Raw genomic sequence first — 26,182 nt, forward strand, 5'->3', positions numbered from 1 at the left:
GCTTTTGAGAAACGGGCATTCTTGCACTCTACTGTGTTTCCTATAGGGCCAGTACAGTGAGCTAGCTCAGAACAAAAGAACTGTGCTTCCTACACAAACGGGGCATATCTAGTTCAACTCAGTATTTGAAACTGAGTAAAACAGGAGCTTCTCTTCAGTCCAATACACTGTGCTGGCTGGGAACAGACACGAATGCTATTTGCACTGTGTATGGCCAGAATAGCACAAGAGTGCTGTTGTTAGCCTGAAGGAACGCTTGCTGCTAGAACTTGAAACGGAACATGATTCAACTCCGTTTAGCAGGTTTAATTGAACTGTAGTGTGCCATGCAAGAAAAACACTCTGCTTTTGAGAAACGGGCATCTTGCACTCTACTGTGTTTCTATAGGGCCAGTACAGTGAGCTAGCTCAGAACAAAAGAACTGTGCTTCCTACACAAACGGGGCATATCTAGTTCAACTCAGTATTGGAAACTGAGTAAAACAGGAGCTTCTCTTCAGTCCAATACTCTGTACTGGCTGGGAACAGACGCGAAAGATATTTGCACTGTGTATGGCCAGAATAGCACAAGAGTGCTGTTCTTAGCCTGAATGAACGCTTGCTGCTAGAACTTGAAACAAAACATGATTCAACTCCTTTAGGAAGTTTAATTGAACTGTTGTGTGCCATGCAAGAAAAACACTCTGCTTTTGAGAAACGGGCATTCTTGCACTCTACTGTGTTCCTGTAGGGACAGTACAGTGAGCTAGCTCAAAACAAAATGACTGTGCTTCCTACAAAAATGGGGCATATCTAGTTCAACTCATTATGGAAACTAAATAAAACAGCAGCTTCTCTTCAGTCCAATACACTGTACTTGCTGGGAACAGATGCGAATGCTATTTACACTGTGTATGGCCAGAAGAGCACAAGAGTGCTGTTCTTAGCTTGAATGAACCCTTGCTGCTAGAACTTGAAATTGAATGAGTTTTACCTCCGTTTAGGAAGTTTAATTGAACCCTAGTGTTCCATGCAAGGAAAACACTCTGCTTTTGAGAAACGGGCATTCTTGCAATCTACTTTGTTTCCTATAGGGCCAGTACAGTGAGCTAGCTCAGAACAAAAGAACTCTGCTTCCTACACAAACGGGGCATATCTAGTTCAACTAAATATTGGAAACTGAGTAAAACAGGAGCTTCTCTTCAGTCCAATAAACTGTGCTGGCTGGGAACAGACACGAATGCTATTTGCACTGTGTATGGCCAGAATAGCACAAGAGTGCTGTTGTTAGCCTGAAGGAACGCTTGCTGCTAGAACTTGAAACGGAACATGATTCAACTCCGTTTAGTAAGTTTAATTAAAGTGTAGTGTGCCATGCAAGAAAAACACTCTGCTTTTGAGAAACGGGCATTCTTACATTCTACTGTGTTTCCTATAGGGCCAGTACAGTGAGCTAGCTCAGAACAAAAGAACTGTGTTTCCTACACAAACGGGGCATATCTAGTTCAACTCAGTATTGGAAACTGAGTAAAACAGGAGGTTCTCTTCAGTCCAATACACTGTACTTGCTGGGAGCAGACGCGAATGCTATTTGCACTGTGTATGGCCAGAATAGCACAAGAGTGCTGTTCTTAGCCTGAATGAACCCTTTGCTGCTAGAACTTGAAATGGAACGTGATTCAACTCCGTTTAGCAAGTTTAATTGAACCATAGTGTGCCATGAAAGAAAAACACTCTGCTCTGAGAAACGGGCATTCTTGCACTCAACTGTATTTCCTAGAGTGCCAGTACAGTGAGCTAGCTCAGAACAAATGAACTGTGCTTCCTACACAACGTGGCATATCTAGTAAACTCAGTATTGGAAACTGAGTAAAACAGGAGCTTCTCTTCAGTCCAATACACTGTACTGGCTTTGAACAGACGCGAATGCTATTTGCACTGTGTATGGCCAAAAAAGCACAAGAGTGCTTTTCTTAGCCTGAATGAACCCTTGCTGCTAGAACTTGAAACTGTACGAGATTCACCTCCGTTTAGGAAGTGTAATTGAACCCTAGTGTGCCATGCAAGGAAAACACTCTGCCTTTGAGAATCGGGCATTCTTGCACTCCTCTGTGTTTCCTATAGGGCCAGTACAGTGAGCTAGCTCAGAACAAAAGAACTGTGCTTCCTACACAAACGAGGCATATCTAGTTCAACTCAGTATTGGAAACTGAGTAAAACAGGAGCTTCTCTTCAGTCCAATACACTGTACTGGCTGGGAACAGACGCGAATGCTATTTGCACAGTGTATGGCCAGAATAGCACAAGAGTGCTTTTCTTAGCCTGAATGAACGCTTGCTGCTAGATCTTGAAAAGGAACATGATTCAACTCCGTTTAGCAAGTATAATTGAACTGTAGAGTGCCATGCAAGAAAAACACTCTTCTTTTGAGAAACGGGCATTCTTGCACTCTACTGTGTTTCCTAGAGTGCCAGTACAGTGTGCTAGCTCAGAACAAATGAACTGTGCTTCCTACACAAGGGGGCATATCTACTTCAACTCAGTATGGGAAACTGAGTAAAACAGGAGCTTCTCTTCAGTCCAATACACTGTACTGGCTTTGAACAGTCGCGAATGCTGTTTGCACTGTGTATGTCCAGAATAGCACAAGAGTGCTGTTCTTAGCCTGAATGAACCCTTGCTTCTAGAACTTGAAACTGAACGTGATTCAACTCCTTTTAGGAAGTTTAATTGAACCCTAGTGTGCCATGCAAGGAAAACACTCTGATTTTGAGAAACGGGCATTCTTGCACTCCTCTGTGTTTCCTATAGGGCCAGTACAGTGAGCTAGCTCCGAACAAAAGAACTGTGCTTCCTACACAAACAGGGCATATCTAGTTCAACTCAGTATTTGAAACTGAGTAAAACAGGAGCTTCTCCTCGGTCCAATACACTGTCCTGGCTGGGAACAGACACGAATGCTATTTGCACTGTGTATGGCTAGAAAAGCACAAGAGTGCAATTCTTAGCTTGAATGAATCCTTGCTGCTAGAACTTGAAACTGAACGTGATTCAACTCCGTTTAGGAAGTTTAATTGAACCCTAGTATGCCATGCAAGAAAAACACTCTGCTTTTGTAAACGGGCATTTTTGCACTCTACTGTGTTTCCTATAGGGCCTGTACAGTGAGCTAGCTCCGAACAAAAGAACTGTGCTTCCTACACAAACGGGCATATCTAGTTCAACTCAGTATTGGAAACTGAGTAAAACAGGAGCTTCTCTTCAGTCCAATACACTGTACTTCCTTTGAACAGACGCGAATGCTTTTAGCACTGTGTATGGCCAGAATAGCACAAGAGTACTGTTCTTAGCCTGAATGAACCCTTGCTGCTAGAACTTGAAACTGAACGAGATTCACCTCCGTTTAGGAAGTTTAATTGAACCCTAGTGTGCCATGCAAGAAAAACAATCTGCTTTTGAGAAACGGGCATTCTTGCACTCTACTGTGTTTCCTATAGGGCCAGTACAGTGAGCTAGCTCAGAACAAAAGAACTGTGCTTCCTACACAAACGGGGCATATCTAGTTCAACTCAGTATTGGAAACTGAGTAAAACAGTAGCTTCTCTTCAATCCAATACACTGTACAAGCTGTGAACAGACGCGAATGCTATTTGCACTGTGTATGGCCAGAATAGCACAAGATTGCTGTTCTTAGCCTGAATGAACACTCTATGCTAGAACTTGAAACTGAATGTGATTCAACTCCAGTTAGGAAGTTTAATTGAACACTAGTGTGCCACGCAAGAAAAACACTCTGGTTTTGAGAAACGAGCATTCTTGCACTCTACTGTGTTTCCTATAGGGCTAGTACAGTGAGCTAGCTCAGAACAAAAGAACTGTGCTTCCTACACAAACGAGGCATATCTAGTTCAACTCAGTATTGGAAACTGAGTAAAACAGGAGCTTCTCTTCAGTCCAATACACTGTACTGACTGGGAACAGACGCGAATGCTATTTGCACTGTGTATGGCCAGAATAGCACAAGAGTGCTTTTCTTAGCCTGAATGAACGCTTGCTGCTAGAACTTGAAAAGGAACATGATTCAACTCCGTTTAGCAAGTTTAATTGAACTGTAGTGTGCCATGCAAGAAAAACACTCTTCTTTTGAGAAACGGGCATTCTTGCACTCTTCTGTGTTTCCTATAGGGCCAGTACAGTGAGATAGCTCAGAACAAAAGAATTTGTTTCCTACACAACCGGTGCATATCTAGTTCAACTCAGTATTGGAAACTGAGAAAAACAGGAGCTTCTCTTCAGTCCAATACACTGTACTTGCTCCGAGCAGACGTGAATGCTATTTGCACTGTGTATGGCCAGAATAGCACAAGAGTGCTGTTCTTAGCCTGAATGAACCCTTGCTGCTAGAACTTGAAACTGAACGAGATTCACCTCCGTTTAGGAAGTTTAATTGAACCCTAGTGTGCCATGCAAGGAAAACACTCTGCTTTTGAGAAACGGGCATTCTTGCACTCTACTGTGTTTCCTATAGGGCCAGTACAGTGAGCTAGCTCAGAACAAAAGAACTGTGCTTCCTACACAAACGGGGCATATCTAATTCAACTCAGTATTGGAAACTGAGTAAAAGAGGAGCTTCTCTTCAGTCCAATTCGCTGTACTTGCTGGGAGCAGACGCGAATGCTATTTGCACTGTGTATGGCCAGAAGAGCACAAGAGTGCTGTTCTTAGCCTGAATGAACCCTTGCAGCTAGAACTTGAACGGAACGTGATTCAACTCCGTTTAGGGAGTTTAATTGAACCATAGTGTGCCATGCAAGAAAAGCACTCTGCTTTTGAGAAACGGGCATTCTTGCACTCTACTGTGTTTCCTGTAGGGACAGTACAGTGAGCTAGCTCAGAACAAAAGAACTGTGCTTCCTAACAAACGAGGCCTATCTAGTTCAACCTAGTATTGGAAACTGAGTAAAATAGGAGCTTCTATTCAGTGCAATACACTGTACTGGCTGGGAACAGACGCGAATGCTATTTGCACTGTGTATGGCCAGAAAAGCACAAGAGTGCTGTTCTTAGCTTGAATGAACCCTTGCTGCTAGAACTTGAAACTGAACGTGATTCAACTCCGTTTAGGAAGTTTAATTGAACCATAGTGTGCCATGCAAGAAAAACACTCTTCTTTTGGAAACGGGCATTCTTGCACTCTACTGTGTTTCCTATAGGGACTGTACAGTGAGCTAGCTCCGAACAAAAGAACTGTGCTTCCTACACAAATGGGCATATCTAGTTCAACTCAGTATTTGAAACTGAGTAAAACAGGAGCTTCTCTTCAGTCCAATACACTGTACTGGCTGGGAACAGTCGCGAATGCTGTTTGCACTGTGTATGTCCAGAATAGCACAAGAGTGCTGTTCTTAGCCTGAATGAACCCTTTATGCTAGAAATTGAAACTGAACGTGATTCAACTCCGTTTAAGAAGTTTAATTGAACACTAGTGTGCCATGCAAGGAAAACACTCTGCTTTTGAGAAACGGGCATTCTTGCACTCTACTGTGTTTCCTATAGGGCCAGTACAGTGAGCTAGCTCAGAACAAAAGAACTGTGCTTCCTTACAAACGGGCATATCTAGTTCAACTCAGTATTGGAAACTGAGTAAAACAGGAGCTTCTCTTCAGTCCAATACACTGTACTGGCTGCGAACAGACACGAATGCTATTTGCACTGTGTATGGCCAGAATAGCACAAGAGTGCTGTTCTTAGCCTGAATGAACGCTTGCTGCTAGAATTTGAAAAGAAACATGATTCAACTCCGTTTAGCAAGTTTAATTGAACTGTAGTGTGCCATGCAAGAAAAACACTCTTCTTTTGAAAAACGGGCATTCTTGCACTCTACTGTGTTTCCTATAGGTCCAGTAGAGTGAGGTAGCTCAGAACAAAAGAACTGTGCTTCCTACACAAATGGGGCATATCTAGTTCAACTTAGTATTGGAAACAGAGTAAAACAGGAGCTTCTCTTCAGTCCAATACACTGTACTGGCTGGGAACAGACGCGAATGCTATTTGCACTGTGTATGCCCAGAAAAGCACAAGAGTGCTGTTCTTAGCCTGAATGAACCCTTTATGCTAGAACTTGAAACTGAACGTGATTCAACTCCGTTTAAGAAGTTTAATTGAACACTAGTGTGCCATGCAAGGAAAACACTCTGCTTTTGAGAAACGGGCATTCTTGCACTCTGCTGTGTTTCCTATAGGGCCAGTAGAGTGCAGTAGCTCAGAACAAATGAACTGTGCTTCCTACACAAACGGGGCATATCTAGTTCAACTCAGTATTGGAAACTGAGTAAAACAGGAGCTTATCTTCAGTCCAATACACTGTACTTCCTTTGAACAGACGCGAATGCTTTTAGCACTGTGTATGGCCAGAATAGCACAAGAGTGCTGTTCTTAGCCTGAATGAACCCTTGCTGCTAGAACTTGAAACTGAACGAGATTCACCTCCGTTTAGGAAGTTTAATTGAACCCTAGTGTGCCATGCAAGGAAAACACTCTGCTTTTGAGAAACGGGCATTCTTGCACTCTGCTGTGTTTCCTATAGGGCCAGTACAGTGAGCTAGCTCAGAACAAAAGAACTGTGCTTCCTACACAAACAGGGCATATCTAGTTCAACCTAGTATTGGAAACTGAGTAAAACAGGAGCTTCTCTTCAGTGCAATACACTGTACTGGCTGGGAACAGACGCGAATTCTATTTGCACCTGTATGGCCAGAAAAGCACAAGAGTGCTGTTCTTAGCCTGAATGAACCCTTGCTGCTAGAACTTGAAACTGAACGTGATTCAACTCCGTTTAGGAAGTTTAATTGAACCCTAGTTTGCCATGCAAGAAAAACACTCTCCTTTTGAGAAACGGGCATTCTTGCACTCTACTGTGTTTACTATAGGGCCAGTACAGTGAGCTAGCTCAGAACAAAAGAACTGTGCTTCCTACACAAACGGGGCATATCTAGTTCAACTCAGTATTGGAAACTGAGTAAAACAGGAGCTTCTCTTCAGTCCAATACACTGTACTGGCTGGGAACAGACGCGAATGCTATTTGCACTGTGTATGGCCAGAATAGCAGAAGAGTGCTGTTCTTAGACTGAATGAACCCTTGGTGCTAGAACTTGAAACTGAACGTGATTCAACTCCGTTTAGGAAGGTTAATTGAACCCTAGTGTGCCATGCAAGGAAAACACTCTGCTTTTGGGAAACGGGCATTCTTGCACTCTTCTCTGTTTCCTATAGGGCCAGTAGAGTGGGGTAGCTCAGAACAAAAGAACTGTGCTTCCTACACAAATGGGGCATATCTAGTTCAACTTAGTATTGGAAACTGAGTAAAACAGGAGCTTCTCTTCAGTCCAATACACTGTACTGGCTGGGAACAGACGCGAATGCTATTTGACTGTGTATGGCCAGAATAGGACAAGAGTGCTGTTCTTAGCCTGAATGAACCCTTGCTGCTAGAATTTGAAACTGACGTGATTCAACTCCGTTTAGCAAGTTTAATTGAACCCTAGTGTGCCATGAAAGAAAAACACTCTGCCTTTGAGAAACGGGCATTCTTGCACTCTACTGTGTTTCCTATAGGGCCAGTACAGTGCGCTAGCTCAGAACAAAAGAACTGTGCTTCCTACACAAACGGGGCATATCTAATTCAACTCAGTATTGGAAACTGAGTAAAAGAGGAGCTTCTCTTCAGTCGAATACACTGTACTTGCTGGGAGCAGACGCGAATGCTATTTGCACTGTGTATGGCCAGAATAGCACAAGAGTGCTGTTCTTAGCCTGAATGAACCCTTGCTGCTAGAACTTGAACGGAACGTGATTCAACTCCGTTTAGGAAGTTGAATTGAACCATTGTGTGCCATGCAAGAAAAACACTCTGCTTTTGAGAAACGGGCATTCTTGCACTCTACTGTGTTTCCTGTAGGGACACTACAGTGAGCTTGCTCAGAACAAAGAACTGTGCTTCCTACACAAACGGGGCATATCTAGTTCAACTCAGTATTGGAAACTGAGTAAAACAGGAGCTTCTCTTCAGTGCAATAGACTGTACTGGCTGGGAACAGACGAGAATGCTATTTGCACTGTGTATGGCCAGAAAAGCACAAGAGTGCTGTTCTTAGCCTGAATGAACCCTTGCTGCTAGAACTTGAAACTGAACGTGATTCAACTCCGTTTAGGAAGTTTAATTGAACCCTAGTGTGCCATGCAAGGAAAACACTCTGCTTTTGAGAAACGGGCATTCTTGCACTCTGCTGTGTTTCCTATAGGGCCAGTACAGTGCGCTAGCTCAGAACAAAAGAACTGTGCTTCCTACACAAACGGGGCATATCTAGTTCAACTAAGTATTGGAAACTGAGTAAAACAGGAGCTTCTCTTCAGTCCAATACACTGTACTGGCTGGGAACAGACGCGAATGCTATTTGCACTGTGTATGGCCAGAAAAACACAAGAGTGCTGTTCTTAGCCTGAATGAACCCTTGTTGCTAGAACTTGAAACTGAACGTGATTCAACTCCGTTTAGGAAGTTTAATTGAACCCTAGTGTGCCATGCAAGAAAAACACTCTGCTTTTGGAAACGGGCATTCTTGGACTCTACTGTGTTTCCTATAGGGCCTGTACAGTGAGCTAGCTCAGAACAAAAGAACTGTGCTTCCTACACAAACGGGGCATATCTAGTTCAACTCAGTATTGGAAACTGAGTAAAACAGGAACTTCTCTTCAGTGCAATACACTGTACTGGCTGGGAACAGACGCGAATTCTATTTGTACTGTGTATGGCCAGAAAAGCACAAGAGTGCAGTTCTTAGCCTGAGTGAACCCTTGCTGCTAGAACATGAAACTGAAAGTGATTCAACTCCGTTTAGGAAGTTTAATTGAACCCTAGTGTGACATGCAAGAAAAACACTCTGCTTTTGAGAAATGGGGATTCTTGCACTCTGCTGTGTTTACTATAGGGCCAGTACAGTGAGCTAGCTCAGAACAAAAGAACTGTGCTTCCTACACAAACGGGGCATATCTAGTTCAACTCAGTATTGGAAACTGAGTAAAACAGGAGCTTCTATTCAGTCCAATACACTGTACTGGCTGGGAACAGACGCGAATGTTATTTGCACTGTGTTTGGCCAGGGTAGCACAAGAGTGCTGTTCTTAGCCTGAATGAACCCTTGCTGATAGACCTTGAAACTGAACGAGATTCAACTCCGTTTAGGAAGTTTAAGTGAAACCTAGTGTGCCATGCAAGAAAAACACTCTGCTTTTGAGAAACGGGTATTCTTACACTCTACTGTGTTTCCTATAGGGCCAGTAGAGTGAGGTAGCTCAGAACAAAAGAAATGTGCTTCCTACACAAACGGGGCATATCTAGTTCAACTCAGTATTGGAAACTGAGTAAAACAGGAGCTTCTCTTCAGTCCAATACACTGTACTGGCTGGGAACATACGCGAATGCTATTTGCACTGTGTATGGCCAGAATAGCAGAAGAGTGCTGTTCTTAGACTGAATGAACCCTTGGTGCTAGAACTTGAAACTTAACGTGATTCAACTCCGTTTAGGAAGGTTAATTGAACCATAGTGTGCCATGCAAGGAAAACACTCTGCTTTTGGGAAACGGGCATTCTTGCACTCTTCTCTGTTTCCTATAGGGCCAGTAGAGTGGGGTAGCTCAGAACAAAAGAACTGTGCTTCCTACACAAATGGGGCATATCTAGTTCAACTTAGTATTGGAAACTGAGTAAAACAGGAGCTTCTCTTCAGTCCAATACACTGTACTGGCTGGGAACAGACGCGAATGCTATTTGACTGTGTATGGCCAGAATAGGACAAGAGTGCTGTTCTTTGCCTGAATGAACCCTTGCTGCTAGAATTTGAAACTGACGTGATTCAACTCCGTTTAGCAAGTTTAATTGAACCATAGTGTGCCATGAAAGAAAAACACTCTGCCTTTGAGAAACGGGCATTCTTGCACTCTACTGTGTTTCCTATAGGGCCAGTATAGTGCGCTAGCTCAGAACAAAAGAACTGTGTTTCCTACACAAACGGGGCATATCTAATTCAACTCAGTATTGGAAACTGAGTAAAAGAGGAGCTTCTCTTCAGTCGAATACACTGTACTTGCTGGGAGCAGACGCGAATGCTATTTGCACTGTGTATGGCCAGAATAGAACAAGAGTGCTGTTCTTAGCCTGAATGAACCCTTCCTGCTAGAATTTGAAACTGACGTGATTCAACTCCGTTTAGCAAGTTTAATTGAACCCTAGTGTGCCATGCAAGAAAAACACTCTGCTTTTGAGAAACGGGCATTCTTGCACTCTACTGTTTCCTGTAGGGACAGTACAGTGAGCTAGCTCAGAACAAAAGAACTGTGCTTCCTAACAAACGGGGCCTATCTAGTTCAACCTAGTATTGGAAACTGAGTAAAACAGGAGCTTCTATTCAGTGCAATACACTGTACTGGCTGGGAACAGACGCGAATGCTATTTGCACTGTGTATGGCCAGAAAAGCACAAGAGTGCTGTTCTTAGCCTGAATGAACCCTTTATGCTAGAACTTGAAACTGAACGTGATTCAACTCCGTTTAAGAAGTTTAATTGAACACTAGTGTGCCATGCAAGGAAAACACTCTGCTTTTGAGAAACGGGCATTCTTGCACTCTGCTGTGTTTCCTATAGGGCCAGTAGAGTAAGGTAGCTCAGAACAAATGAACTGTGCTTCCTACACAAACGGGGCATATCTAGTTCAACTCAGTATTGGAAACTGAGTAAAACAGGAGCTTCTCTTCAGTCCAATACACTGTACTTCCTTTGAACAGACGCGAATGCTTTTAGCACTGTGTATGGCCAGAATAGCACAAGAGTGCTCTTCTTAGCCTGAATGAACCCTTGCTGCTAGAACTTGAAACTGAACGAGATTCACCTCCGTTTAGGAAGTTTAATTGAACCCTAGTGTGCCATGCAAGGAAAACACTCTGCTTTTGAGAAACGGGCATTCTTGCACTCTACTGTGTTTCCTATAGGGCCAGTACAGTGAGCTAGCTCAGAACAAAAGAACTGTGCTTCCTACACAAACGGGGCATATCTAGTTCATCTCAGTATTGGAAACTGAGTAAAACAGTAGCTTCTCTTCTGTCCAATACACTGTACTGGCTGCGAAAAGACGCGAATGCTATTTGCACAGTGTATGGCCAGAATAGCACAAGAGTGCTGTTCTTAGCCTGAATGAACGCTTGCTGCTAGAACTTGAAAAGGAACATGATTCAACTCCGTTTAGCAAGTTTAATTTAACTGTAGTGTGCCATGCAAGAAAAACACTCTTCTTTTGAGAAACGCGCATTCTTGCACTCTACTGTGTTTCCTATAGGGCCAGTACAGTGAGCTAGCTCAGAACAAAAGAATTTGTTTCCTACACAAACGCGGCACATCTAGTTCAACTCAGTATTGGAAACTGAGTAAAACAGGAGCTTCTCTTCAGTCCAATACACTGTACTTGCTGGGAGCAGACGTGAATGCTATTTGCACTGTGTATGGCCAGAATAGCACAAGAGTGCTGTTCTTAGCTTGAATGAACCCTTGCTGCTAGATCTTGAACGGAACATGATTCAACTCCGTTTAGGAAGTTTAATTGAACCGCCGTGTGCCATGCAAGAAAAACACTCTGCTTTTGAGAAACGGGCATTCTTGCACTCTACTGTGTTTCCTGTAGGGCCAGTACAGTGAGCTAGCTCAGAACAAAAGAACTGTGCTTCCTACACAAACGGGGCATATCTAGTTCAACTCAGTATTGGAAACTGAGTAAAACAGGAGCTTCTCTTCAGTCCAATACACTGTACTGGCTGGGAACAGACGCGAATGCTATTTGCACTGTTTATGGCCAGAATAGCAGAAGAGTGCTGTTCTTAGACTGAATGAACCCTTGGTGCTAGAACTTGAAACTTAACGTGATTCAACTCCGTTTAGGAAGGTTAATTGAACCCTAGTGTGCCATGCAAGGAAAACACTCTGCTTTTGGGAAACGGGCATTCTTGCACTCTTCTCTGTTTCCTATAGGGCCAGTAGAGTGGGGTAGCTCAGAACAAAAGAACTGTGCTTCCTACACAAATGGGGCATATCTAGTTCAACTTGGTATTGGAAACTGAGTAAAACAGGAGCTTCTCTTCAGTCCACTACACTGTACTGGCTGGGAACAGACGCGAAAGCTATTTGACTGTGTATGGCCAGAATAGGACAAGAGTGCTGTTCTTTGCCTGAATGAACCCTTGCTGCTAGAATTTGAAACTGACGTGATTCAACTCCGTTTAGCAAGTTTAATTGAACCCTAGTGTGCCATGAAAGAAAAACACTCTGCCTTTGAGAAACGGGCATTCTTGCACGATACTGTGTTTCCTATAGGGCCAGTATAGTGCGCTAGCTCAGAACAAAAGAACTGTGCTTCCTACACAAACGGGGCATATCTAATTCTACTCAATATTGGACACTGAGTAAAAGAGGAGCTTCTCTTCAGTCGAATACACTGTACTTGCTGGGAGCAGACGCGAATGCTATTTGCACTGTGTATGGCCAGAATAGCACAAGAGTGCTGTTCTTAGCCTGAATGAACCCTTGCTGCTAGAACTTGAACGGAACGTGATTCAACTCCGTTTAGGAAGTTGAATTGAACCATTGTGTGCCATTCAAGAAAAACACTCTGCTTTTGAGAAACGGGCATTCTTGCACTCTACTGTGTTTCCTGTAGGGACACTACAGTGAGCTTGCTCAGAACAAAAGAACTGTGCTTCCTACACAAACGGGGCATATCTAGTTCAACTCAGTATTGGAAACTGAGTAAAACAGGAGCTTCTCTTCAGTGCAATACACTGTACTGGCTGGGAACAGACGCGAATGCTATTTGCACTGTGTATGGCCAGAAAAGCACAAGAGTGCTGTTCTTAGCCTGAATGAACCCTTGCTGCTGGAACTTGAAACTGAACGTGATTCAACTCCGTTTAGGAAGTTTAATTGAACCCTAGTGTGCCATGCAAGGAAAACACTCTGCTTTTGAGAAACGGGCATTCTTGTACTCTGCTGTGTTTCCTATAGGGCCAGTAGAGTGAGGTAGCTCAGAACAAAAGAACAGTGCTTCCTAAACACACGTGGCGTATCTAGTTCAACTCTGTATTGGAAACTGAGTAAATCAGGAGCTTCTCTTCAGTCCAATACACTGGACTTCCTTTGAACAGACGCGAATGCTTTTAGCACTGTGTATGGCCAGAATAGCACAATAGTGCTGTTCTTAGCCTGAATGAACCCTTGCTGCTAGAACTTGAAACTGAACGTGATTCAACTCCGTTTAGGAAGTTTAATTGAACCCTAGTGTGCCATGCAAGAAAAACACTCTGCTTTTGAGAAACGGGCATTCTTGAACGCTACTGTGTTTCCTATAGGGCCAGTACAGTGAGCTAGCTCAGAACAAAAGAACTGTGCTTCCTACACAAACGGGGCATATCTAGTTCAACTCAGTATTGGAACTGAGTAAAACAGGAGCTTCTCTTCAGTCCAATACACTGTACTTGCTGGGAGCAGACGCGCATGCTATTTGCACTGTGTATGGCCAAAAAAGCACAAGAGTGCTGTTCTTAGCCTGAATGAACCCTTGCTGCTAGAACTTGAAACTGAACGTGATTCCACTCCGTTTAGGAAGTTTAATTGAACCCTAGTGTGCCATGCAAGGAAAACACTCTGCTTTTGAGAAACGGGCATTCTTGCACTCCTCTGTGTTTCCTATAGGGCCAGTACAGTGAGCTAGCTCCGAACAAAAGAACTGTGCTTCCTACACAAACGGGGCATATCTAGTTCAACTCAGTATTGGAAACTGAGTAAAACAGGCGCTTCTCCTGGGTCCAATACACTGTACTGGCTGGGAACAGACGCGAAAGCTATTTGCACTGTGTATGACCAGAATAGCACAAGAGTGCTGTTCTTAGCCTGAATGAACCCTTGCTGCTAGAACTTGAAACTGAACGTGATTCAACTCCGTTTAGGAAGTTTAAATGAACCCTAGTGTGACATGCAAGAAAAATACTCTGCTTGTGAGAAACGGGCATTCTTGCACTCTACTGTGCTTCCTACAGGGCCAGTAGAGTGAGGTAGCTCAGAACAAAAGAACTGTGCTTCCTCCACAAACGGGGCATATCTAGTTCAACTCATTATTGGAAACTGAGTAAAACAGGAGGTTCTCTTCAGTCCAATACACTGTACTGGCTGGGAATAGTCGCGAATGCTGTTTGCACTGTGTATGTCCAGAATAGCACAAGAGTGCTGTTCTTAGCCTGTATGAACCCTTGCTGCTAGAACATGAAAGAGAACATGATTCAACTCCGTTTCGAAGTTTAATTGAACCCTAGTGTGCCATGCAAGGAAAACACTCTGCTTTTGAGAAACGGGCATTCTTGCACTCTGCTGTGTTTCCTATAGGGCCAGTAGAGTGAGGTAGCTCAGAACAAATGAACTGTGCATCCTACACAAACGGGGCATATCTAGTTCAACTCAGTATTGGAAACTGAGTAAAACAGGAGCTTCTCTTCAGTCCAATACACTGTACTTCCTTTGAACAGACGCGAATGCTTTTAGCACTGTGTATGGCCAGAATAGCACAAGAGTGCTGTTCTTAGCCTGAATGAACCCTTGCTTCTAGAACTTGAAACTGAACGAGATTCATCTCCGTTTAGGAAGTTTAATTGAACCATAGTGTGCCATGCAAGAAAAACACTCTGCTTTTGAGAAACGGGCACTCTACTGTGTTTCCTATAGTGCCAGTACAGTTAGCTAGCTCAGAACAAAAGAACTGTGTTTCCTACACAAACGGGGCATATCTAGTTCAACTCAGTATTGGAAACTGAGTAAAACAGGAGGTTCTCTTCAGTCCAATACACTGTACTTGCTGGGAGCAGACGCGAATGCTATTTGCACTGTGTATGGCCAGAATAGCACAAGAGTGCTGTTCTTAGGCTGAATGAACCCTTGCTGCTAGAACTTGAAAGGGAACGTGATTCAACTCCGTTTAGGAAGTTTAATTGAACCATAGTGTGCCATGCAAGAAAAACACTCTGTTTTTGAGAAACGGGCATTCTTGCACTCTACTGTGTTTCCTGTAGGGACAGTACAGTGAGCTAGCTCAGAACAAAAGAACTGTGCTTCCTACACAAACGGGGCATATCTAGTTCAACCTAGTATTGGAAACTGAGTAAAACAGGAGCTTCTATTCAGTTCAATACACTGTACTGGCTGGGAACAGACGCGAATGCTATTTGCACTGTGTATGGCCAGAAAAGCACAAGAGTGCTGTTCTTAGCCTGAATGAACCCTTGCTGCTAGAACTTGAACCTGAACGTGATTCAACTCGGTTTAGGAAGTTTAATTGAACCCTAGTGTGCCATGCAAGAAAAACACTCTGCTTTTGGAAACGGGCATTCTTGCACTCTACTGTGTTTCCTAGTGGGCCAGTACAGTGAGCTAGCTCAGATCAAATGAACTGTGCTTCCTACACAAATGGGGCATATCTAGTTCAACTCAGTATTGGAAACTGAGTAAAACAGGAGCTTCTCTTCAGTCCAATACACTGTACTGGCTGTGAACAGACGCGAATGCTATTTCTACTGTGTATGGCCAGGGTAGCACAAGAGTGCTGTTCTCAGCCTGAATGAACCGTTGCTGATAGACCTTGAAACTGAACGTGATTCAACTCCGTTTAGGAAGTTTAATTGAAACCTAGTGTGCCATGCAAGAAAAACACTCTGCTTTTGAGAAACGGGCATTCTTGCACTCTATTGTATTTCCTATAGGGCCAGTACAGTGAGCTAGTTCAGAACAAAAGAACTGTGTTTACTACACAATCGGGGCATATCTAGTTCAACTCAGTATTGGAATCTGAGTAAAACAGGAGCTTCTCTTCAGTCCAATACACTGTACTGGCTGGGAACAGACGCGAATGCTATTTGCACTGTGTATGGCCAGAATAGCACAAGAGTGCTGTTCTTAGCCTGAATGAACCCTTGCTGCTAGAACTTGAAACTGAACGTGATTCAACTCCGTTTAGGAAGGTTAATTGAACCCTAGTGTGCCATGCAAGGAAAACACTCTGCTTTTGAGAAACGGGCATTCTTGCACTCTTCTCTGTTTCCTATAGGGCCAGTACAGTGAGCTAGCTCAGAATAAAAGAGCTGTGCTTCCTACACAAACGGGGCATATCTAGTTCAACTCAGTATTGGAAACTGAGTAAAACAGGAGCTTCTATTCAGTCCAATACACTGTACTTCCTTTGAACAGACGCGAATGCTTTTAGCACTGTGTATGGCCAGAATAGCACAAGAGTGCTGTTCTTAGCCTGAATGAACCCTTGCTGCTAGAACTTGAAACTGAACGAGATTCACCTCCGTTTAGGAAGTTTAATTGAACCCTAGTGTGCCATGCAAGAAAAACACTCTGCTTTTGAGAAACGGGCATTCTTGCACTCTACTGTGTTTCCTATAGGGCCAGTACAGTTAGCTAGCTCAGAACAAAAGAACTGTGTTTCCTACACAAACGGGGCATATCTAGTTCAACTCAGTATTGGAAACTGAGTAAAACAGGAGGTTCTCTTCAGTCCAATACACTGTACTGGCTGGGAACAGACGCGAATGCTATTTGCACTGTGTATGGCCAGAAAAGCACAAGAGTGCTGTTCTTAGCCTGAATGAACCCTTGCTGCTAGAACTTGAAACTGAACGTGATTCAACTCGGTTTAGGAAGTTTAATTGAACCCTAGTGTGCCATGCAAGAAAAACACTCTGCTTTTGGAAACGGGCATTCTTGCACTCTACTGTGTTTCCTCTAGGGCCTGTACAGTGAGCTAGCTCAGAACAAAAGAACTGTGCTTCCTCCACAAACGGGGCATATCTAGTTCAACTCAGTATTGGAAACTGAGTAAAACAGGAGCTTCTCTTCAGTCCAATACACTGTACTGGCTGGGAATAGTCGCGAATGCTGTTTGCACTGTGTATGTCCAGAATAGCACAAGAGTGCTGTTCTTAGCCTGAATGAACCCTTGCTGCTAGAACATGAAAGAGAACATGATTCAACTCCGTTTCGAAGTTTAATTGAACCCTAGTGTGCCATGCAAGGAAAACACTCTGCTTTTGAGAAACGGGCATTCTTGCACTCTGCTGAGTTTCCTATAGGGCCAGTAGAGTGAGGTAGCTCAGAACAAATGAACTGTGCTTCCTACACAAACGGGGCATATCTAGTTCAACTCAGTATTGGAAACTGAGTAAAACAGGAGCTTCTCTTCAGTCCAATACACTGTACATCCTTTGAACAGACGCGAATGCTTTTAGCACTGTGTATGGCCAGAATAGCACAAGAGTGCTGTTCTTAGCCTGAATGAACCCTTGCTTCTAGAACTTGAAACTGAACAAGATTCACCTCCGTTTAGGAAGGTTAATTGAACCATAGTGTGCCATGCAAGAAAAACACTCTGCTTTTGAGAAATGGGCACTCTACTGTGTTTCCTATAGTGCCAGTACAGTTAGCTAGCTCAGAACAAAAGAACTGTGTTTCCTACACAAACGGGGCATATCTAGTTCAACTCAGTATTGGAAACTGAGTAAAACAGGAGGTTCTCTTCAGTCCAATACACTGTACTTGCTGGGAGCACACGCGAATGCTATTTGCACTGTGTATGGCCAGAATAGCACAAGAGTGCTGTTCTTAGGCTGAATGAACCCTTGCTGCTAGACCTTGAAAGGGAACGTGATTCAACTCCGTTTAGGAAGTTTAATTGAACCACAGTGTGCCATGCAAGAAAAACACTCTGTTTTTGAGAAACGGGCATTCTTGCACTCTACTGTGTTTCCTGTAGGGACAGTACAGTGAGCTAGCTCAGAACAAAAGAACTGTGCTTCCTACACAAACGGGGCATATCTAGTTCAACCTAGTATTGGAAACTGAGTAAAACAGGAGCTTCTATTCAGTTCAATACACTGTACTGGCTGGGAACAGACGCGAATGCTATTTGCACTGTGTATGGCCAGAAAAGCACAAGAGTGCTGTTCTTAGCCTGAATGAACCCTTGCTGCTAGAACTTGAAACTGAACGTGATTCAACTCCGTTTAGGAAGTTTAATTGAACCCTAGTGTGCCATTCAAGAAAAACACTCTGCTTTTGGAAACGGGCATTCTTGCACTCTACTGTGTTTCCTAGTGGGCCAGTACAGTGAGCTAGCTCAGAACAAATGAACTGTGCTTCCTACACAAATGGGGCATATCTAGTTCAACTCAGTATTGGAAACTGAGTAAAACAGGAGCTTCTCTTCAGTCCAATACACTGTACTGGCTGGGAACAGACGCGAATGCTATTTGTACTGTGTATGGCCAGAATAGCACAAGAGGGCTGTTCTCAGCCTGAATGAACCGTTGCTGATAGACCTTGAAACTGAACGTGATTCAACTCCGTTTAGGAAGTTTAATTGAAACCTAGTGTGCCATGCAAGAAAAACACTCTGCTTTTGAGAAACGGGCATTCTTGCACTCTACTGTGTTTCCTATAGGGCCAGTACAGTGAGCTAGTTCAGAACAAAAGAACTGTGTTTCCTACACAATCGGGGCATATCTAGTTCAACTCAGTATTGGAAACTGAGTAAAACAGGAGCTTCTCTTCAGTCCAATACACTGTACTGGCTGGGAACAGACGCGAATGCTATTTGCACTGTGTATGGCCAGAATAGCACAAGAGTGCTGTTCTTAGCCTGAATGAACCCTTGCTGCTAGAACTTGAAACTGAACGTGATTCAACTCCTTTTAGGAAGGTTAATTGAACCCTAGTGTGCCATGCAAGATAAACACTCTGCTTTTGAGAAACGGGCATTCTTGCACTCTTCTCTGATTCCTATAGGGCCAGTACAGTGAGCTAGCTCAGAACAAAAGAGCTGTGCTTCCTACACAAACGGGGCATATCTAGTTCAACTCAGTATTGGAAACTGAGTAAAACAGGAGCTTCTATTCAGTCCAATACACTGTACTTCCTTTGAACAGACGCGAATGCTTTTAGTACTGTGTATGGCCAGAATAGCACAAGAGTGCTGTTCTTAGCCTGAATGAACCCTTGCTGCTAGAACTTGAAACTGAACGAGATTCACCTCCTTTTAGGAAGTTTAATTGAACCCTAGTGTGCCATGCAAGAAAAACACTCTGCTTTTGAGAAACGGGCATTCTTGCACTCTACTGTGTTTCCTATAGGGCCAGTACAGTTAGCTAGCTCAGAACAAAAGAACTGTGTTTCCTACACAAACGGGGCATATCTAGTTCAACTCAGTATTGGAAACTGATTAAAACAGGAGGTTCTCTTCAGTCCAATACACTGTACTTGCTGGGAGCAGACGCGAATGCTATTTGCACTGTGTATGGCCAGAATAGCACAAGAGTACTGTTCTTAGCCTGAATGAACCCTTGCTGCTAGAACTTGAAAGGGAACGTGATTCAACTCCGTTTAGGAAGTTTAATTGAACCGCCGTGTGCCATGCAAGAAAAACACTCTGCTTTTGAGAAACGGGCATTCTTGCACTCTACTGTGTTTCCTGTATGGACAGTACAGTGAGCTAGCTCAGAACAAAAGAACTGTGCTTCCTACACAAACAGGGCATATCTAGTTCAACCTAGTATTGGAAACTGAGTAAAACAGGAGCTTTTATTCAGTTCAATACACTGTACTGGCTGGGAACAGACGCGAATGCTATTTGCACTGTGTATGGCCAGAAAAGCACAAGAGTGCTGTTCTTAGCCTGAATGAACCCTTGCTGCTAGAACTTGAAACCGAACGTGATTCAACTCGGTTTAGGAAGTTTAATTGAACCCTAGTGTGCCATGCAAGAAAAACACTCTACTTTTGGAAACAGGCATTCTTGCACTCTACTGTGTTTCCTATAGGGCCTGTACTGTGAGCTAGCTCCGAACAAAAGAACTGTGCTTCCTACACAAACGGGGCATATCTAGTTCAACTCAGTATTGGAAACTGAGTAAAACAGGAGCTTCTCTACAGTCCAATACACTGTACTGGCTGGGAATAGTCGCAAATACTGTTTGCACTGTGTATGTCCAGAATAGCTCAAGAGTGCTGTTCTTAGCCTGAATGAACCCTTGCTGCTAACACTTGAAACTGAACGTGATTCAACTCCGTTTAGGATGTTTAATTTAACCCTAGTGTGCCATGCAAGGAAAACACTCTGCTTTTGAGAAACGGGCATTCTTGCACTCTGCTGTGTTTCCTAGAGGGCCAGTAGAGTGAGGTAGCTCACAACAAATGAACTGTGCTTCCTACACAAACGGGGCATATCTAGTTCAACTCAGTATTGGAAACTGAGTAAAACAGGAGCTTCTCTTCAGTCCAATACACTGTACTTCCTTTGAACAGACGCGAATTCTTTTAGCACTGTGTATAGCCAGAATAGCACAAGAGTGCTGTTCTTAGCCTGAATGAACCCTTGCTGCTAGAAGTTGAAACTGAACGTGATTCAATTCCATTTAGGAAGTTTAATTGAACCCTAGTGTGCCATGTAAGAAAAACACTCTGCTTTTGAGAAACGGGCATTCTTGCACTCTACTGTGTTTCCTATAGGGCCAGTACAGTGAGCTAGCTCAGAACAAAAGAACTGTGTTTCCTAAACAAACGGGGCATATCTAGTTCAACTCAGTATTGGAAACTGAGTAAAACAGGAGCTTCTCTTCAGTCCAATACACTGTACTGGCTGGGAGCAGACGCGAATGCTATTTGCACTGTGTATGTCCAGAATAGCACAAGAGTGCTGTTCTTAGCCTGAATGAACCCTTGCTGCTAGAACTTGAAACTGAACGTGATTCAACTCCGTTTAGGAAGTTTAATTGAACCCTAGTGTGCCATGCAAGAAAAACACTCTGCTTTTGGAAACGAGCATTCTTACACTCTACTGTGTTTCCTATAGGGCCTGTACAGTGAGCTAGCTCAGAACAAAAGAACTGTGCTTCCTCCACAAACGGGGCATATCTAGTTCAACTCAGTATTGGAAACTGAGTAAAACAGGATGTTCTCTTCAGTCCAATACACTGTACTTGCTGGGAGCAGACGCGAATGCTATTTGCACTGTGTATGGCCAGAATAGCACAAGAGTGCTGTTCTTAGGCTGAATGAACCCTTGCTGCTAGAACTTGAAACTGAACGTGATTCAACTCCGTTTAGGAAGTTTAATTGAACCATAGTGTGCCATGCAAGAAAAACACTCTGTTTTTGAGAAACGGGCATTCTTGCACTCTACTGTGTTTCCTGTAGGGACAGTACAGTGAGCTAGCTCAGAACAAAAGAACTGTGCTTCCTACACAAACGGGGCATATCTAGTTCAACCTAGTATTGGAAACTGAGTAAAACAGGAGCTTCTATTCAGTTCAATACACTGTACTGGCTGGGAACAGACGCGAATGCTATTTGCACTGTGTATGGCCAGAAAAGCACAAGAGTGCTGTTCTTAGCCTGAATGAACCCTTGCTGCTAGAACTTGAAACTGAACGTGATTCAACTCCTTTTAGGAAGTTTAATTGAACCCTAGTGTGCCATTCAAGAAAAACACTCTGCTTTTGGAACCGGGCATTCTTGCACTCTACTGTGTTTCCTAGTGGGCCAGTACAGTGAGCTAGCTCAGATCAAATGAACTGTGCTTCCTACACAAATGAGGCATATCTAGTTCAACTCAGTATTGGAAACTGAGTAAAACAGGAGCTTCTCTTCAGTCCAATACACTGTACTGTCTGGGAACAGACGCGAATGCTATTTGTACTGTGTATGGCCAGGGTAGCACAAGAGTGCTGTTCTCAGCCTGAATGAACCGTTGCTGATAGACCTTGAAACTGATAGTGATTCAACTCCGTTTAGGAAGTTTAATTGAAACCTAGTGTGCCATGCAAGAAAAACACTCTGCTTTTGAGAAACGGGCATTCTTGCACTCTACTGTGTTTCCTATAGGGCCAGTACAGTGAGCTAGTTCAGAACAAAAGAACTGTGTTTCCTACACAATCGGGGCATATCTAGTTCAACTCATTATTGGAAACTGAGTAAAACAGGAGCTTCTCTTCAGTCCAATACACTGTACTGGCTGGGAACAGACGCGAATGCTATTTGCACTGTGTATGGCCAGAATAGCACAAGAGTGCTGTTCTTAGACTGAATGAACCCTTGCTGCTAGAACTTGAAAGTGAACGTGATTCAACTCCGTTTAGGAAGGTTAATTGAACTCTAGTGTGCCATGCAAGGAAAACACTCTGCTTTTGAGAAACGGGCATTCTTGCACTCTACTGTGTTTCCTATAGGGCCAGTACAGTTAGCTAGCTCAGAACAAAAGAACTGTGTTTCCTACACAAACGGGGCATATCTAGTTCAACTCAGTATTGGAAACTGAGTAAAACAGGAGCTTCTATTCAGTCCAATACACTGTACTTCCTTTGAACAGACGCGAATGCTTTTAGCACTGTGTATGGCCAGAATAGCACAAGAGTGCTGTTCTTAGCCTGAATGAACCCTTGCTGCTAGAACTTGAAACTGAACGAGATTCACCTCCGTTTAGGAAGTTTAATTGAACCCTAGTGTGCCATGCAAGAAAAACAGTCTGCTTTTGAGAAACGGGCATTCTTGCACTCTACTGTGTTTCCTATAGGGCCAGTACAGTTAGCTAGCTCAGAACAAAAGAACTGTGTTTCCTACACAAACGGGGCATATCTAGTTCAACTCAGTATTGGAAACTGAGTAAAACAGGAGGTTCTCTTCAGTCCAATACACTGTACTTGCTGGGAGCAGACGCGAATGCTATTTGCACTGTGTATGGCCAGAATAGCACAAGAGTGCTGTTCTTAGCCTGAATGAACCCTTGCTGCTAGAACTTGAAAGGGAACGTGATTCAACTCCGTTTAGGAAGTTTAATTGAACCGCAGTGTGCCATGCAAGAAAAACACTCTGCTTTTGAGAAACGGGCATTCTTGCACTCTACTGTGTTTCCTGTATGGACAGTACAGTGAGCTAGCTCAGAACAAAAGAACTGTGCTTCCTACACAAACGGGGCATATCTAGTTCAACCTAGTATTGGAAACTGAGTAAAACAGGAGCTTTTTTTCGGTTCAATACACTGTTCTGGCTGGGAACAGACGCGAATGCTATTTGCACTGTGTATGGCCAGAAAAGCACAAGAGTGCTGTTCTTAGCCTGAATGAACCGTTGCTGATAGACCTTGAAACTGAACGTGATTCAACTCCGTTTAGGAAGTTTAATTGAAACCTAGTGTGCCTAGCAAGAAAAACACTCTGCTTTTGAGAAACGGGCATTCTTGCACTCTACTGTGTTTCCTATAGGGCCAGTACAGTGAGCTAGTTCAGAACAAAAGAACTGTGTTTCCTACACAATCGGGGCATATCTAGTTCAACTCATTATTGGAAACTGAGTAAAACAGGAGCTTCTCTTCAGTCCAATACACTGTACTGGCTGGGAACAGACGCGAATGCTATTTGCACTGTGTATGGCCAGAAAAGCACAAGTGTGCTGTTCTTAGCCTGAATGAACCCTTGCTGCTAGAACTTGAAAGTGAACGTGATTCAACTCCGTTTAGGAAGGTTAATTGAACTCTAGTGTGCCATGCAAGGAAAACACTCTGCTTTTGAGAAACGGGCATTCTTGCACTCTTCTCTGTTTCCTATAGGGCCAGTACAGTGAGCTAGCTCAGAACAAAAGAGCTGTGCTTCCTACACAAACAGGGCATATCTAGTTCAACTCAGTATTGGAAACTGAGTAAAACAGGAGGTTCTCTTCAGTCCAATACACTGTACTTGCTGGGAGCAGACGCGAATGCTATTTGCACTGTGTATGGCCAGAATAGCACAAGAGTGCTGTTCTTAGCCTGAATGAATCCTTGCTGCTAGAACTTGAAAGGGAACGTGATTCAACTCCGTTTAGCAAGTTTAATTGAACCGCAGTGTGCCATGCAAGAAAAACACTCTGCTTTTGAGAAACGGGCATTCTTGCACTCTACTGTGTTTCCTGTATGGACAGTACAGTGAGCTAGCTCAGAACAAAAGAACTGTGCTTCCTACACAAACGGGGCATATCTAGTTCAACCTAGTATTGGAAACTGAGTAAAACAGGAGCTTTTATTCAGTTCAATACACTGTACTGGCTGGGAACAGACGCGAATGCTATTTGCACTGTGTATGGCCAGAATAGCACAAGAGTGCTGTTCTTAGCCTGAATGAACCCTTGCTGCTAGAACTTGAAACCGAACGTGATTCAACTCGGTTTAGGAAGTTTAATTGAACCCTAGTGTGCCATGCAAGAAAAACACTCTACTTTTGGAAACAGGCATTCTTGCACTCTACTGTGTTTCCTATAGGGCCTGTACTGTGAGCTAGCTCCGAACAAAAGAACTGTGCTTCCTACACAAACGGGGCATATCTAGTTCAACTCAGTATTGGAAACTGAGTAAAACAGGAGCTTCTCTTCAGTCCAATACACTGTACTGGCTGGGAATAGTCGCGAATACTGTTTGCACTGTGTATGTCCAGAAAAGCACAAGAGTGCTGTTCTTAGCCTGAATGAACCCTTGCTGCTAACACTTGAAACTGAACGTGATTCAACTCCGTTTAAGAAGTTTAATTTAACCCTAGTGTGCCATGCAAGGAAAACACTCTGCTTTTGAGAAACGGGTATTCTTGCACTCTGCTGTGTTTCCTACAGGGCCAGTAGAGTGAGGTAGCTCACAACAAATGAACTGTGCTTCCTACACAAACGGGGCATATCTAGTTCAACTCAGTATTGGAAACTGAGTAAAACAGGAGCTTCTCTTCAGTCCAATACACTGTACTGGCTGGGAATAGTCGTGAATGCTGTTTGCACTGTGTATGTCCAGAATAGAACAAGAGTACTGTTCTTAGCCTGAATGAACCCTTGCTGCTAGAACATGAAAGGGAATGTGATTCAACTCCGTTTCGAAGTTTAATTGAACCCTAGTGTGCCATGCAAGGAAAACACTCTGCTTTTGAGAAACGGGCATTCTTGCACTCTGCTGTGTTTCCTATAGGGCCAGTAGAGTGAGGTAGCTCAGAACAAATGAACTGTGCTTCCTACACAAACGGGGCATATCTAGTTCAACTCAGTATTGGAAACTGAGTAAAACAGGAGCTTCTCTTCAGTCCAATACACTGTACTTCCTTTGAACAGACGTGAATGCTTTTAGCACTGTGTATGGCCAGAATAGCACAAGAGTGCTGTTCTTAGCCTGAATGAACCCTTGCTGCTAGAACTTGACACTGAACGAGATTCACCTCCGTTTAGGAAGTTTAATTGAACCCTAGTGTGCCATGCAAGAAAAACACTCTGCTTTTGAGAAACGGGCATTCTTGCACTCTACTGTGTTTCCTATAGGGCCAGTACAGTTAGCTAGATCAGAACAAAAGAACTGTGTTTCCTACACAAACGGGGCATATCTAGTTCAACTCAGTATTGGAAACTGAGTAAAACAGGAGGTTCTCTTCAGTCCAATACACTGTACTTGCTGGGAGCAGACGCGAATGCTATTTGCACTGTGTATGTCCAGAGAAGCACAAGAGTGCTGTTCTTAGCCTGAATGAACCCTTGCTGCTAGAACTTGAAAGGGAACGTGATTCAACTCTGTTTAGGAAGTTTAATTGAACCATAGTGTGCCATGCAAGAAAAACACTCTGCTTTTGAGAAACGGGCATTCTTGCACTCTTCTGTGTTTCCTGTATGGACAGTACAGTGAGCTAGCTCAGAACAAAAGAACTGTGCTTCCTACACAAACGGGGCATATCTAGTTCAACCTAGTATTGGAAACTGAGTAAAACAGGAGCTTCTATTCAGTTCAATACACTGTACTGGCTGGGAACAGACCCGAATGCTATTTGCACTGTGTATGGCCAGAAAAGCACAAGAGTGCTGTTCTTAGCCTGAATGAATCCTTGCTGCTAGAACTTGAAACTGAACGTGATTCAACTCGGTTTAGGAAGTTTAATTGAACCCTAGTGTGCCATGCATGAAAAACACTCTGCTTTTGGAAACGGGCATTCTTGCACTCTACTGTGTTTCCTATAGGGCCTGTACAGTGAGCTAGCTCCGAACAAAAGAACTGTGCTTCCTACACAAACG

Source organism: Peromyscus maniculatus, chromosome 15 (genome assembly GCF_049852395.1).
Source record: "Peromyscus maniculatus bairdii isolate BWxNUB_F1_BW_parent chromosome 15, HU_Pman_BW_mat_3.1, whole genome shotgun sequence".
NCBI lineage: Eukaryota > Metazoa > Chordata > Mammalia > Rodentia > Cricetidae > Peromyscus > Peromyscus maniculatus.